Source organism: Sinocyclocheilus grahami, unplaced genomic scaffold (genome assembly GCF_001515645.1).
Source record: "Sinocyclocheilus grahami isolate Dianchi unplaced genomic scaffold, SAMN03320097.WGS_v1.1 scaffold728.1, whole genome shotgun sequence".
NCBI lineage: Eukaryota > Metazoa > Chordata > Actinopteri > Cypriniformes > Cyprinidae > Sinocyclocheilus > Sinocyclocheilus grahami.
Window position 1 is genome coordinate 224668 of NW_015505907.1, and position 12972 is coordinate 237639.

At 36.9% G+C, this 12972-nt stretch overlaps 1 long non-coding RNA gene across 2 annotated transcripts in view; it reads right to left on the reverse strand.

Annotated features, from left to right (window-relative positions):
• Positions 1-12972, reverse strand: part of LOC107560456 (uncharacterized) — a 157021-nt gene that overhangs the window by 26051 nt on the left and 117998 nt on the right. Inside the window, exon 6 of one of the 2 annotated variants that reach the window (XR_001605732.1) lies at positions 11644-11928. The exons of the other annotated variant lie outside the window; for it this stretch is intronic. This is a non-coding gene — a long non-coding RNA (uncharacterized lncRNA). Of the gene's footprint in view, positions 1-11643; positions 11929-12972 lie in introns of those variants that run through there. 2 annotated transcript variants of the gene reach the window in all.

The following is a 12972-nucleotide window of genomic DNA, read 5'->3' on the forward strand; positions in this document are numbered from 1 at the left end:
AAATGATGATTTACTCATTAATTCAAATAGTTTTTTTCTTCTTCCCTTTTTCTTTGGACAGTTACAAGACCTAGACATTCTAACTAACTAACTACATACATGTGTATATCATAGGAGTCACATTTGATTAACTTTAAAAGATTTAAGATTCACAGATGCATTTATTTATAAGAGAACAGAAAAGTAAAACCACGAAGAGGACTCCAGAAACGTCATTTAACTGTAATTTTCAGCACTCTAGAATTCTTATAAAATACTGCTCAATTCCATCTCACTATTCTCTCTACCTCCATCATCCTTCCATTTATTTCAGCCTGCCAGTGTTACAGGGTTCAAATTGAGCTTGTTAAAAAGGGACCCTCTCTCTAACTCACAGATGATTATTCATTTAGCTGCTTTATAGAGTCTTGCCAGTGATAAGAGCTCTCTATTCATTTGCTCAGGAAAAGACCATCACAACATCCTTTTCCCCCCATGTTCCCCGCATTGGCATGGAATATAGCTGTTCATTCGAATCTGATCCCTTGCTAATTGAAAATAACAGCCTCTTTTGCGTATTGATTGATGGCTTATTCACCCTTATATCACAGCGTCATAAATACAGGTAATGCTTGATTATGTTCTCTGTTCCCACAGATCTTGACATGCCAAATGAGCTAATAAAATGCTAGGTGCGAGGTGTGGTTTTGAAATAGCTTGTGATAGAGTTGCCTCGTTAATTTGTTTGTGTGTGCTGTAATAAACCTGCAGTTGGACACACTGGTGCATGATTAAATGCAACTCAGACTCAAATGAGGCTGACCCTTATACCTCGTCATCCCTTTTTTATATGGAAATCAGATTGTAAGAAAGAGACCTATGAAAGAATACAGCCAGCACTCCATTATCAGGTTCTATTATTATGACAGGTTTATATATTTACTTAGTGGCTAAACTCATTTTCACATACAAATGAGCGCAACTAATGGATCCATTTTTGAAATTTAATCCCACCATACTAAATTATGACACATTTCGGTGAAGTATCTGAGTGGTTTATTATTAAGTCATCAATTAAGTCATTCACTTCATAAATGGCAGTTACATAAACAAGTTTAATGAAAGTTTTGTTTGTTTTGTGCTGTTCCAACACAAATTGTGGATTTCACCCAAAAATGAAAAATCTGTCATCCTGAGGGTGAGTAAATTATGACATAAGTTTTATTATTTTTTTTGGGGGGGGGAACTATTCCATTAAGTAATGTATGGATGATTTATTTGATGTTCACCCTGCTGAGAAGAAGAAAAAATAGCATTTTTCAGTTGGCTACCCAGCTAAACCAGCTAAACATCAGCTTAAAACCAGCTTAAACCAGTTAAAACCAATAAACTAGGTTGGTTTAAGAGAACGTTTAGCCTAATAAACCAGAATTCACAAAACAAGCAGTTCATGTACTGAAAAAAAAGTGTTACTACGGAAGTGAGACTAGGATCTTAAGACAAATATATCAGTTGACCTTTTCTTTTGCATTGTGGCGTTGCATAAAAATGGCTACAATATTTTTCAAAGCAGGTGCCTTGTTCACCCAAATCAGACGGGTCAGTAGAGGGTACTTCAGTAATGTGGCAAACCACTTCAAAACCCTTTCCCTTCACTTTTTCTTACATTCACCTTCCTTTCCCCCTTCTCATCTCTGGTGTTATTTCAGAGGAATCTCTTTCAACTAGAAAGGGCTTAGGACAACTGCAGAGTTTGACATAATTATGTCTGGGCTAGCTTTAATCACTTTGGGCCTTCACTCCTTGACGCACATTATCTGACTCCAAACATGTCAGATCCGTGCTTGAAATAGGCCAATTTACCCTCCGTAGTCTGCGCTGAAATCTAGCTCAGTGTCAAAGGCACAGATGCATAATTGTCCTCATTTTTAAAAAGACATGTTTTTGAACACAGCTTGTCTACAGGAATAGAAAAAAATTAAGTTTGACTTTCTACACTTTTAATAGGATAAAAATCTACCTAACTCAAGTTTAACAAAGCAATGAGTAAGAAAAAGTGTGTCACAACAGTGAGAGGAGATTCGATGCTGAACGCTGAGACTACCTGAGCTTTCACAAAGAAAGTTTATTACAGACAGACGCAAATGAAAGAATGCTAAGTTTTGTGCTATATGGAGCGGATTTTAATTAACAACTATAATATTCACTTTGAAGTGGAGAGAATGTTTTGACATGACGATTAGTTCTTACAAAGCTTATAATCAAAAATACACACTTTTTAATTATATTCCGTTAAATTTACGGTAAAAAATTCACATTTGAGGTTGCTTGAAATTCACCTATAAAAATAATGTGAAGATAACAACTAAAAACCATATATTTCATTAAGCGACAATGTTAACGTTATAACAATCTTCTTGAACTGCAAAAATATGTCTTAACTTCTTTTTTGTTGTTGTTGTTTTGTTTTGTTTTTTGCATATCAAAACTTAGAATTTTGACAGTATTTTACAATAACATTACAAATAACGTTAAAGCATTTCATTTTTTTTTACACTGTAGAGTATACTGTAAGGTAACTTTGTTAACCAAGATGTTAACATTTTTATAGTGCACCATTCTTCTGCTCAACTTATTCTAATGTACACACATGTATTCATACATTAAATAAATCAAGCTGAATTGTGTAATCTTGAAATGCTATAAACATTATGAATTCAGAATAAATGTGTATTATTTAATTAAAATGACTAAAAAAGTTTGGTAAATGGCAAAGCAACTGGATTTGTTTTGGAATTAATTTAACTATTTTTATAACTAGAGTAAGGTTAAGTAGAGTGAAGTTTATTTATATGCATCTAATTTAAATAATTTGTTTAAAAATTACTTTTTTTTTTTTAGCTTATGATCTGCCTCCATGCATGAACTTGCCACACGGTGCCATGAAGGGGCCCTTTTTTAACGGGACTCTGCTGAAAGAGGACTATGGTTACACCCAGATCCATGGATTTTTTGCCACCCTCATTTTACAGGCAAACCACAAGCCCAGCCAAGACTCAAATGGGTCAGAGAACAAAGGCACATCAAAGCCACACAACCAGGTCATGCACACACAGGCTAATGTGCTCCCAAGATGCAGCCATTCAACCTAAAACCAGGACCTTTGATGATAGCAGCCTGATGGACCATTGTTAAAAAAGAAGCCATCAGCAAATATGAGCAAATCTACTCTCAAGATAATGTAGGCCTGAACTACACACACTGAGACCAGAGCGAGGCACAGCATGATACAGAGTCTGATAATGAAAAATACAGTACTTCTATCAATGAGCGTGCATGTGTGAGCGTGTGCGTGCATGTGTTTCATCTGCGCTCATAATAAACCCTAAAACAAAGACTTACATTTCTAGTCTGAGCGTTATCGTCCGAATTCGCTTTTTAATCTTGGCCTACTGAGTTCCTCTTACACCATCGTCCTCTGACTAGACAAGAAACAGACACAGAGGAGAGACCAAAGGAAATGTTACTGGACAATGGAAAATATTTCGGTCTTGTAGTGGGCTTCAGTTTGAGAGGTTCAAAGAGGTCTGAGACAAAAGCTTCTCACATGGCCAGGGCAGAGCCACCAGGCGGTTCCCAGTGGAGCTAGAAACTCTCCCCGCAATACACTTCTCAGCACTGGGCCAGGATGAGAGTGGCTTCCTCTTGCTCTCCTGAGGCCCTGCAGCTGAACCCAGACCTGATGTATCTGTCATCTAAAGAGGAGAGCAGAGGCAGCTGACATGCCCGAGCTTGTGGTCATATACGAGAAGCATTGGGACCTATTTGTCCACTGGTTCAATTTGGTTCAGAGAGGAAAAGACAGCAAATTAGGGGGAAAAGAGAAGAAAACATGTTTTGTTTTTTTGGGGATACTTCATACCAGGCAAACTAAACTGAGTTTTTATAAATAAATAAATACATAATATGTATAAAACTATTTTAGTTTACATAACCAAATAAAAAATATTTGAAATAAATAACTCAATCACTCACTCATCCATTTTTGACAAAAGTGCCCTGATTTTGGTCCAATTAACCAGAGACAACCACATGCAATGAATGAATACAGTATTTTGCATATTTTGTTGGTCACTTTCTGTATCCACATAGAAATTTAACTGGTCCTGCACATATATACTAAATACCAGTATGTTCTGATTGGCTGTGATTGTCACGTCAGCATTTTTACATTCAGCTTAGACAGACAATATCTGTCACGGAGTGCTCTCAAACAGGAAGATCCAATTGCAGCTTTTATTGAAGAGTCCAAAAAAAACAAATAAAATCTATGGCGCATTAAAGTGACAGATTAGAGGGAGGAGGAGTGTTCATTTACAAGTGTTAAGACATCACGTCGCATTGCCCGGCAACAGCAAATGAAAATCAACTGTTTCCTACTGTTTGTGTGATACAGACGGAAGCTCGAGGGAAGGGAGTGAGGGAGAGGAGTGAGAGCGGTAACTGTCAGCGTTAGAGGAGGGGCAAAGACGCTAGGATAGCAGTTCCCCCAAAGATGAAACGGACCCCTCCTCCACTTACCTAGAGAAATGATGCAGTTGTATCTCCTCATCTCTGAGGCACCATGTGCAAGATATGACCAACGACAGGGGAAATTATGGAGGAGATTATCCGTGCCTTTGTTACATTACATAAACTCTCATTTCCTCTTCATCCAGGATAAAAGCGGTTATGCTTACCAACCTGACAAATTTCACAAATATGAACATTATGTTAAAAAGACCAATCTGATGGGCTTGGTATTAAACTTAATAAGAAAGACACAGCAGAATATTTATGTGACGTAATATGTGATAACACATCAATAGCACCAGAAGTGTTATAATGATAATTGGTGTAAAGATGGTGAAACTTATGTAATAATGGAGTAAAAAAAAAAAAAACTAATGTCCTCAATGTGAGTAACAGTGGAAATGGTGGAGTGGCTGGAATAATCATAATGGATTTAAAAGTGCTAGCAATGGTGTAGCATTAATAATGTAACAATGGTAGCGATGATGTAACAATAGCCAGGATGACAGTTGAGAGCAATGGTCGAGTTCCCGGAAGAAGAAACCCCATTCACTTTCTCTGTAGGGGAATTTACTTTTAATGATAATTTATAAACCATTCACGGCAGACCTACTGCAAGCTACTAGGTTATTTGCAGTAATGGTGCAACTGATGCAGAAATGGTCCTTTTGTTTTATATTTTGTTTCATTATGTGTGTCATGTAGAAAAAAATAATTAATGAAATTTACTTCAACTTATGTCCAAATGGTAATAATTCATGACATGAATGTTTCATTTTAAACATCAAAATGGCAAAAAAGGAAGCATTTTAATTCAAAATGAATAAAATTAGAAGCAAAAACATAAGATATGCAAACAACTCGAAAAAGTTTGTTACGACTAAAAGAATAGGCTATAACACGTACATTTGTGCCAATTGCAGTCCAAATGTAGGTCATTTAACATCCAATCTTACAAACAAATCAATTTATAAACCAAATCAGCAAATCTTGAGCACCAAATTAGCATATGTGAATGATTTCTGAAGGATCATGTGACACTGAAGACTCGAGTAATGGCTGCTTAAGATTCAGCTTTATCATTACAAGAATGAATAACACTTTAAAATATATTAGAATAGTAAACATTGACATAACGTCAGAATATAGTCATGAATCATTTAGATGGCCATCTCTGAAAATCCAAAAGCAACAATGTATAAAACACAAAAATAAAAGATTAAATTAGAGTAGACATAATGGCAAATCACTCTGAAGACGACATTGTGATTCATTTTAATTTTCTCATTGAATTTATTTTTATTAAGCTAGAAACTTGATCCTTTTCTGTAAGCTTTTTAACCTCTGTATTCTGCATGATGCCCTCAGATATGTGCCTGCTGTCTGATTTCAAAGCGAGCTGACTTAATCAAAACCAGGGGCTCGCCAATCAGTGATCACAAACGCTCAGAAAAAGACAGACAGACAGACGGGGGGACTGTCAAACAGATACAAGCAGCCGCATGGAGGAAGTCTGTGGAGGTATGGTAAGTATGATCAATAAACATTTATGATGAGTAACTATAAGATAAAAAAATTAATAAACACACAGATTATACATGTGATGCTTGTGTTGTCCTCTCTGACCTGATTCATATTTTGTGCAACACATCTTCACTGTTCAGTCACTGATTTCAATTCTTTGGCCACAAAATTCTGTCATGTCCACCCTCATGTTGTTCCAAACCTGTATGACTTTATGTAGAACACAAAATATGTTATATAGCATGCTTAGAACTGACAGATTCGGTCAACATTCACTTTCATCGCATGCAATGAATATGAATGATGACCGAGGCTGACATTTTACCTAACATATTTTATTTTACACAGAATAAAGTCTGTGACAGAATGTTTATTTTGGTGAAATGTTCCTTTAAACATTTCACTAACCCATGAACTTACATTTAATTGACTGAATTTCACAGATAATTAGGAATTCAACACAGATAATGCATTCTGGGAATGGGAGTGTTCTTTTACAATGATCCACAAAATTTCACATATTAAAAACAATGAAAAATGCAAACAAAATATTTATTTGAATTTGTTCATTTTATTTTCTACATGCATAAAATTCAAATTGCAATTCTGCATCCTGTTTGCAATATCAAATCAAATCTAATTTTAATTCAAATTCTGAATTCAGTATTAATTCAATTCAGAATGGCATACATCCCTGCTACTCAAATACCAGTGATCAAATAAGGGAATTGATTAAACCTAATACAATTAGAGATGCCAAGCAAACGCTCTAATTAGCTACAAACTAGCAATGACACATATTAACATACTAAAAGTAACTATTAAAAATGCACTATGAAAGTTTAGTAATATATAGTGTTAGATGGAAGAGCAAAAACAGACGACACTGATCTATAGCCTAAGCATCATATAGAATAAATGTCATCTCAATCTAAACAACTCTTCATTAAGCACAGTATCAAGCCCCAAAACTGACAACATAACAAAAAGTCCAATTGAACAGCACATTAACCATTAACAGCAACATTTTAACTCAAATATTTCATCTATTCTATACGATTTTACTTTCAAGTTCACATTCTCCCTTATCTGCAGTCAATGGCACTGAATTATCTGCAATGATCTAAATCACAATTGTACAATAGGAGAATATTTTTCCTCAGGAGCTTTCTGGTTAGACTGCTCGACAGGAGCGTAGAGATCCGAATCAATTACCGAGGTCAGGCTGGCCTTAGGAGCACTTCTTAAAAAGTCTTATTCTTGTTATGCAAGCCTGCTCAGTGTATTAGAGCTTTCGATGGACAGTGTATAATGTATGATACATTAATCTCCACTATTTCAATTTCTGAGACTGGGGCTGTAAAATTGTTATGCTGCATATCTAATTCTCTTTTTTTCCCTGTTCCCCCTGAATAGCCGATTTATGCCTCTCTCAGAAGCTGGGGTGCAGCTCCCATTGTGGACCCTATGGTACATTAAGAACAGCCAACATCAGCTCTCAAATCTTATCTTGTTAAATCAGACAAACGCAAGTGGCTGAAAGGGAGAGAATTAATGGGAAGGATGCTGGAGGGAGAGAACGGAGCGTTTCAATGCAGCGTGTGTGTGTGAGGGGAGGACGCGGCTGAGTGAAGATGGGTATCTGCAGTCAGGGTTGCAGTAACACTGCTGGCGTCTTGGGTTCATCTCCCTGCCGTTTGCTGTGTCGATTGTGCCGTAGCTGATGCATCTAATTCCTCTAAAAGTGTGATAGTTTATGACACAGAAGACGCGGAAAGTGTGTTCAGAGACGCTTGCGATGAAATATCATATTGTGGTCTACTGTGAAAAAGCGAGAAAGACAGAAAACAAGAATGTAAATATGTAATTGATGGGTTTTGGTTCAAATCTCTTGGCTAACCACTGCATGCTTACCTATGAAAAGTTGACTTGAACCATGTCTCTCTACCCACAATCCCCGCAAACCACTCCTAGCACTCTCTTCCTCTCTCTCAAGAGCCGTTCATACCAAGGATGATAACTATCAAGTTTAAATAATTTACCTAATTCTACAAGAATAGGGAACTTCACACCACACATATATTCTACTGTAAATTTAAGTTTAATCTGTAAAATGTAATGTTTCGACTGTATTCTTTATGATAAAGTTTTGTCAATTTCAAGTAAAGTTCTTTTTTATCTAATTTTTTAAAGGCTATGGCCACAGATACAAGCTCACTGGTCTTTATAAAAACTGTAAGAATGACTGCCATGATAACCAATGAAAAAGAAACAATCCAACAATTTTGTAGCGCAAGAACAAACATAACAGTCTAGTCAAGTGATTCCCAACCAGGCATACATGTATCCCAGGGGGGTCCTTAAGCAGGTTCCAGCTAATACAATTAGAGATGCCAAGCAAACGCTCTAATTAGCTACAAACTAGCAATGACACATATTAACATACTAAAAGTAACTATTAAAAATGCACTATGAAAGTTTAGTAATATATAGTGTTAGATGGAAGAGCAAAAACAGACGACACTGATCTATAGCCTAAGCATCATATAGAATAAATGTCATCTCAATCTAAACAACTCTTCATTAAGCACAGTATCAAGCCCCAAAACTGACAACATAACAAAAAGTCCAATTGAACAGCACATTAACCATTAACAGCAACATTTTAACTCAAATATTTCATCTATTCTATACGATTTTACTTTCAAGTTCACATTCTCCCTTATCTGCAGTCAATGGCACTGAATTATCTGCAATGATCTAAATCACAATTGTACAATAGGAGAATATTTTTCCTCAGGAGCTTTCTGGTTAGACTGCTCGACAGGAGCGTAGAGATCCGAATCAATTACCGAGGTCAGGCTGGCCTTAGGAGCACTTCTTAAAAAGTCTTATTCTTGTTATGCAAGCCTGCTCAGTGTATTAGAGCTTTCGATGGACAGTGTATAATGTATGATACATTAATCTCCACTATTTCTGAGACTGGGGCTGTAAAATTGTTATGCTGCATATCTAATTCTCTTTTTTTCCCTGTTCCCCCTGAATAGCCGATTTATGCCTCTCTCAGAAGCTGGGGTGCAGCTCCCATTGTGGACCCTATGGTACATTAAGAACAGCCAACATCAGCTCTCAAATCTTATCTTGTTAAATCAGACAAACGCAAGTGGCTGAAAGGGAGAGAATTAATGGGAAGGATGCTGGAGGGAGAGAACGGAGCGTTTCAATGCAGTGTGTGTGTGTGAGGGGAGGACGCGGCTGAGTGAAGATGGGTATCTGCAGTCAGGGTTGCAGTAACACTGCTGGCGTCTTGGGTTCATCTCCCTGCCGTTTGCTGTGTCGATTGTGCCGTAGCTGATGTATCTAATTCCTCTAAAAGTGTGATAGTTTATGACACAGAAGACGCGGAAAGTGTGCTTTAGTAACCAGGTACAACGCCGCAACATGTTTAGCATCTTTTCCATTTTTGTTTTAACCAGTCGCCACGTCGAGCGACAAGGAATTCTATTTTTAGAATGGTTTCTATTTCTGCAACATTGCAGCTGACAGCTCAGGTACTGATTGTGTTTTGTATATTAAAATGGTTTAATCTCGAGTATATATATATATAAATCCATGACAAAGATTGAATCAGTCACTCAGTATGTATTACGAATAATGTTAAAATGGTTTATTTTATGCACTTATTCATTTCTTTCTAAGTGCAAGACAGAAGTGCACTTGCAGATAGAGCCCGCCCACATGATCTTCTGATTGGCTGTGATTTGTGACTGATTTTGTTACTACATTTCGTAGATATGTGGTTGACAAACTACCTTTTTGCCAGATTTCTATCGCATTGTGTCTAGTTAGGACATGGTGTCATATTAGATAAATGGAACATTTGTGGCTTGGCATCAATGAAGGGCTACTTGAGCCTCAGTGAAGGGGCCATGAGGGAATACTGGTCTAGTAAGTCTAATACACTAGTCGCCGATAAACACATAAAATCTGAAATTTGGAAGTGCCTTAGTTTTACAGAGCCAGAGTACATATTCTCTTATATCATTGCTATTCTGTCAGAAGAAGCAATCCAGGCCCTGAGGTCGTGATACAGGGTCCACAGTGGAGGGGCTAATTTGATTGTGGCAGAACAATGGCACTGTAGCCTCCCTCCTAGAAACGCATACTAATTACAAAGCCTGCCCTTGATCCTGACCTTGGTGGGTCACTTAGCAGTTGTGATCTGTCTCTGACTCTTAATAAAGTCTCTTTCACCCTTGTGAACCAGAGTGGCAGCCTCTCCTCTCCTCTCGTTTTCTCTTTCGCTCGCTTGCTCTCCCTCTCTCTCCGTCCCTAATTACCAGCATGCTAAGCGGGCAGAGACATAATGACTGGGGCCATCACTCTCTCTGTGCCTTGCAAAACCAATTCCAGTGACAATCATTTCAAATGAACTGCAACACTCACTTGTTGTCCTGAAGGGAAAAAAAAATTTTAATGGAGAATAATATGGGTGGTACTGCAGCCTACTTGGAAAACATGTTTTTGGAAATTCAGCAATATTTACACAAATTAAAAGAATGGAACTAATTATAATTGTAATTATAATAATATAAATTTAAAAAGAAACAAACAAAAACACTACTAAAATCTACTACTACTGCTACTATTATTATTATTATTATATGTGACCCTGGACCACAAAACCAGTCATAAGTAGTACGGGTATATTTGTAGCAATAGCCAACAATACATTGTATGGGTCATTATTGTTTTTTTAATGCTAAAAATCATTAGGGTATTAAGTAAAGATCATGTTCCATGAAGATAGTGTAAATTTCCTACTGTAAATATATCAAAACTTTTATATATTTTTGATCAGTAATATGCATTGCTAAGAACTTATAATTTGGACAACTTTAAAGGTGATTTTCTCAATATTTTTATTTTTTTACACCCTCAGATTCCAGATTTTTAAATAGTTGTATCTCTTGTATATCCAAAAAAATCATACATCAATGGAACGCTTATTTAGTTTTCAAAAAACTGACCCTTATGACTGGTTTCGTGGTCCAGGGTCACATATTGGTCACACTTTACTTTAATGTCCAATTCTCACTATAAACTAACCATTACCTATGACTTTTGCCTAAATAAACTCCTAATTACTGCTTATTAATAGCTAATCAGGTCGTTTTTAAGTTTAGGTATCGGGTAGGATTAAGGATGTAGAATATTGTCATGCAGAATATGTGGTTTACAAGTAGGCCTACTAATAACTTTTTCTTCCTGTGCAAATGTCATCATTTTGTTGTTATTATTATGTGTATTTGGCATAACTGTCTTTTGCATCACACCTCTGCAGTATAAACACATACATGCATCACTCCTGCATTATGAAGCAAATGTCATTATTTTTGCATAAAACTATTTAAAAAAAATTTCCAGAATTTCCTCTAACATCATGCAGACATTATGAGTAGTCGATGAAGCCCTCGTTCTGTGGGCTAGAGCGACAGTGCAGGTTTAAAATGCAACCCCATGAGGCCAAACAATAAGCCTGTGACAGGGAAGAGAGAGGGGGGGGGAGTCCAGACAGTCAAGAATAATGGCTGCATCTTTCAAGTTGGATCAGGTCCTTCTGTAATGAAGAGAGGAGCTCTTTTCCTCTTGTGTGACAGCGACAGCGAGAGAGAGAGAATAATCTTGGGTCTCGGTCTCTCCGGTGTGGGATATGCAGAGATCGAATGAGGGAGAGAGAGAGAGACAGAGAGAAAGAACAGCAGGGAGGCTGGGATAATTACACACTGTTTGTGCATCCAGGAATACAAATCCGGAATGCTGGCGTGACGGTGAAGAGACTGAGTGCTGATGCTGTTTTTAATGAAAACAAAAAGAAAAGAAAAAACACCTTATTTACTCCTCTCAGATCGTTTACTGTTTTACAGTGTCACAATTAATTGTACTACAGAACAGAGGCTTGTGTTTACATATATATGTGTGTGAATATATAGTTTCAGATGCTTTGGTTCTCGAATTCTCTTTTTCATTTTTATTCTTCTCTTTCCAGAGTTGAAGTGTGTTCACACTTGGTAGCCGACAGCGAGAGAACAAGCCGTGATTTCAGCGGTAATCTACCCTGCGGCCCACTCCAGTTCCTTTAAAGGAGAGGACAGGCGCACACACGAGCACACATTCACGAATAAACAGCAGCCGGCTCAGAGAGGATGAAAGAAATTGAGTTCTCACTGCTAACTGCCCCTCCTTGCAGTTCATTTTCATGCAACAAATACTGAATATTTATCAAGTGGCAGGAACAGCAGTTTACTACACATTCACATTAGACCAGTGTTATTTTAGTATTATTTATATATTATTATAGTATTATTAATAATTGTTTTAATATATATATATATAGGTGTGTGTGTGTGTGTGTGTGTGTGTGTGTGTGTGTGTGTGTGCGTGCACGTTTTTGTGACATATGAGGACACAAATTTGTAAATTTGTTGTGTGTGTGTGCGTGCACGTTTTTGTGACATATGAGGACACAAATTTGTATAATGGCGTGGGTATGACATAGGTATTACAAGGAGAAGGTGACTTATGAGGACACTACCCCATGTCCCCATTTTTCAAAATGCTTATAAATCATACAGAGTTTTTTTGAGAAAGTAAAAATGCACAAAGTTTTCTGTAAGGGGTAGGGTTAGGTGTAGGGCAACAGCACATACAGTTTGTACAGTATAAAAACCATTACGCCTATGGAATGTCCCCACAATTCACAAAAACAAACGTGTGTGTGCGCGTTCAGTTTTCATTTTAATTTTAGTTTAAGTTTTAATAATTAGCTTTCATCATTTTTTGTTTCTTTCACAAGGCACTGTGTGTATATATATATATATATATATATATATATAT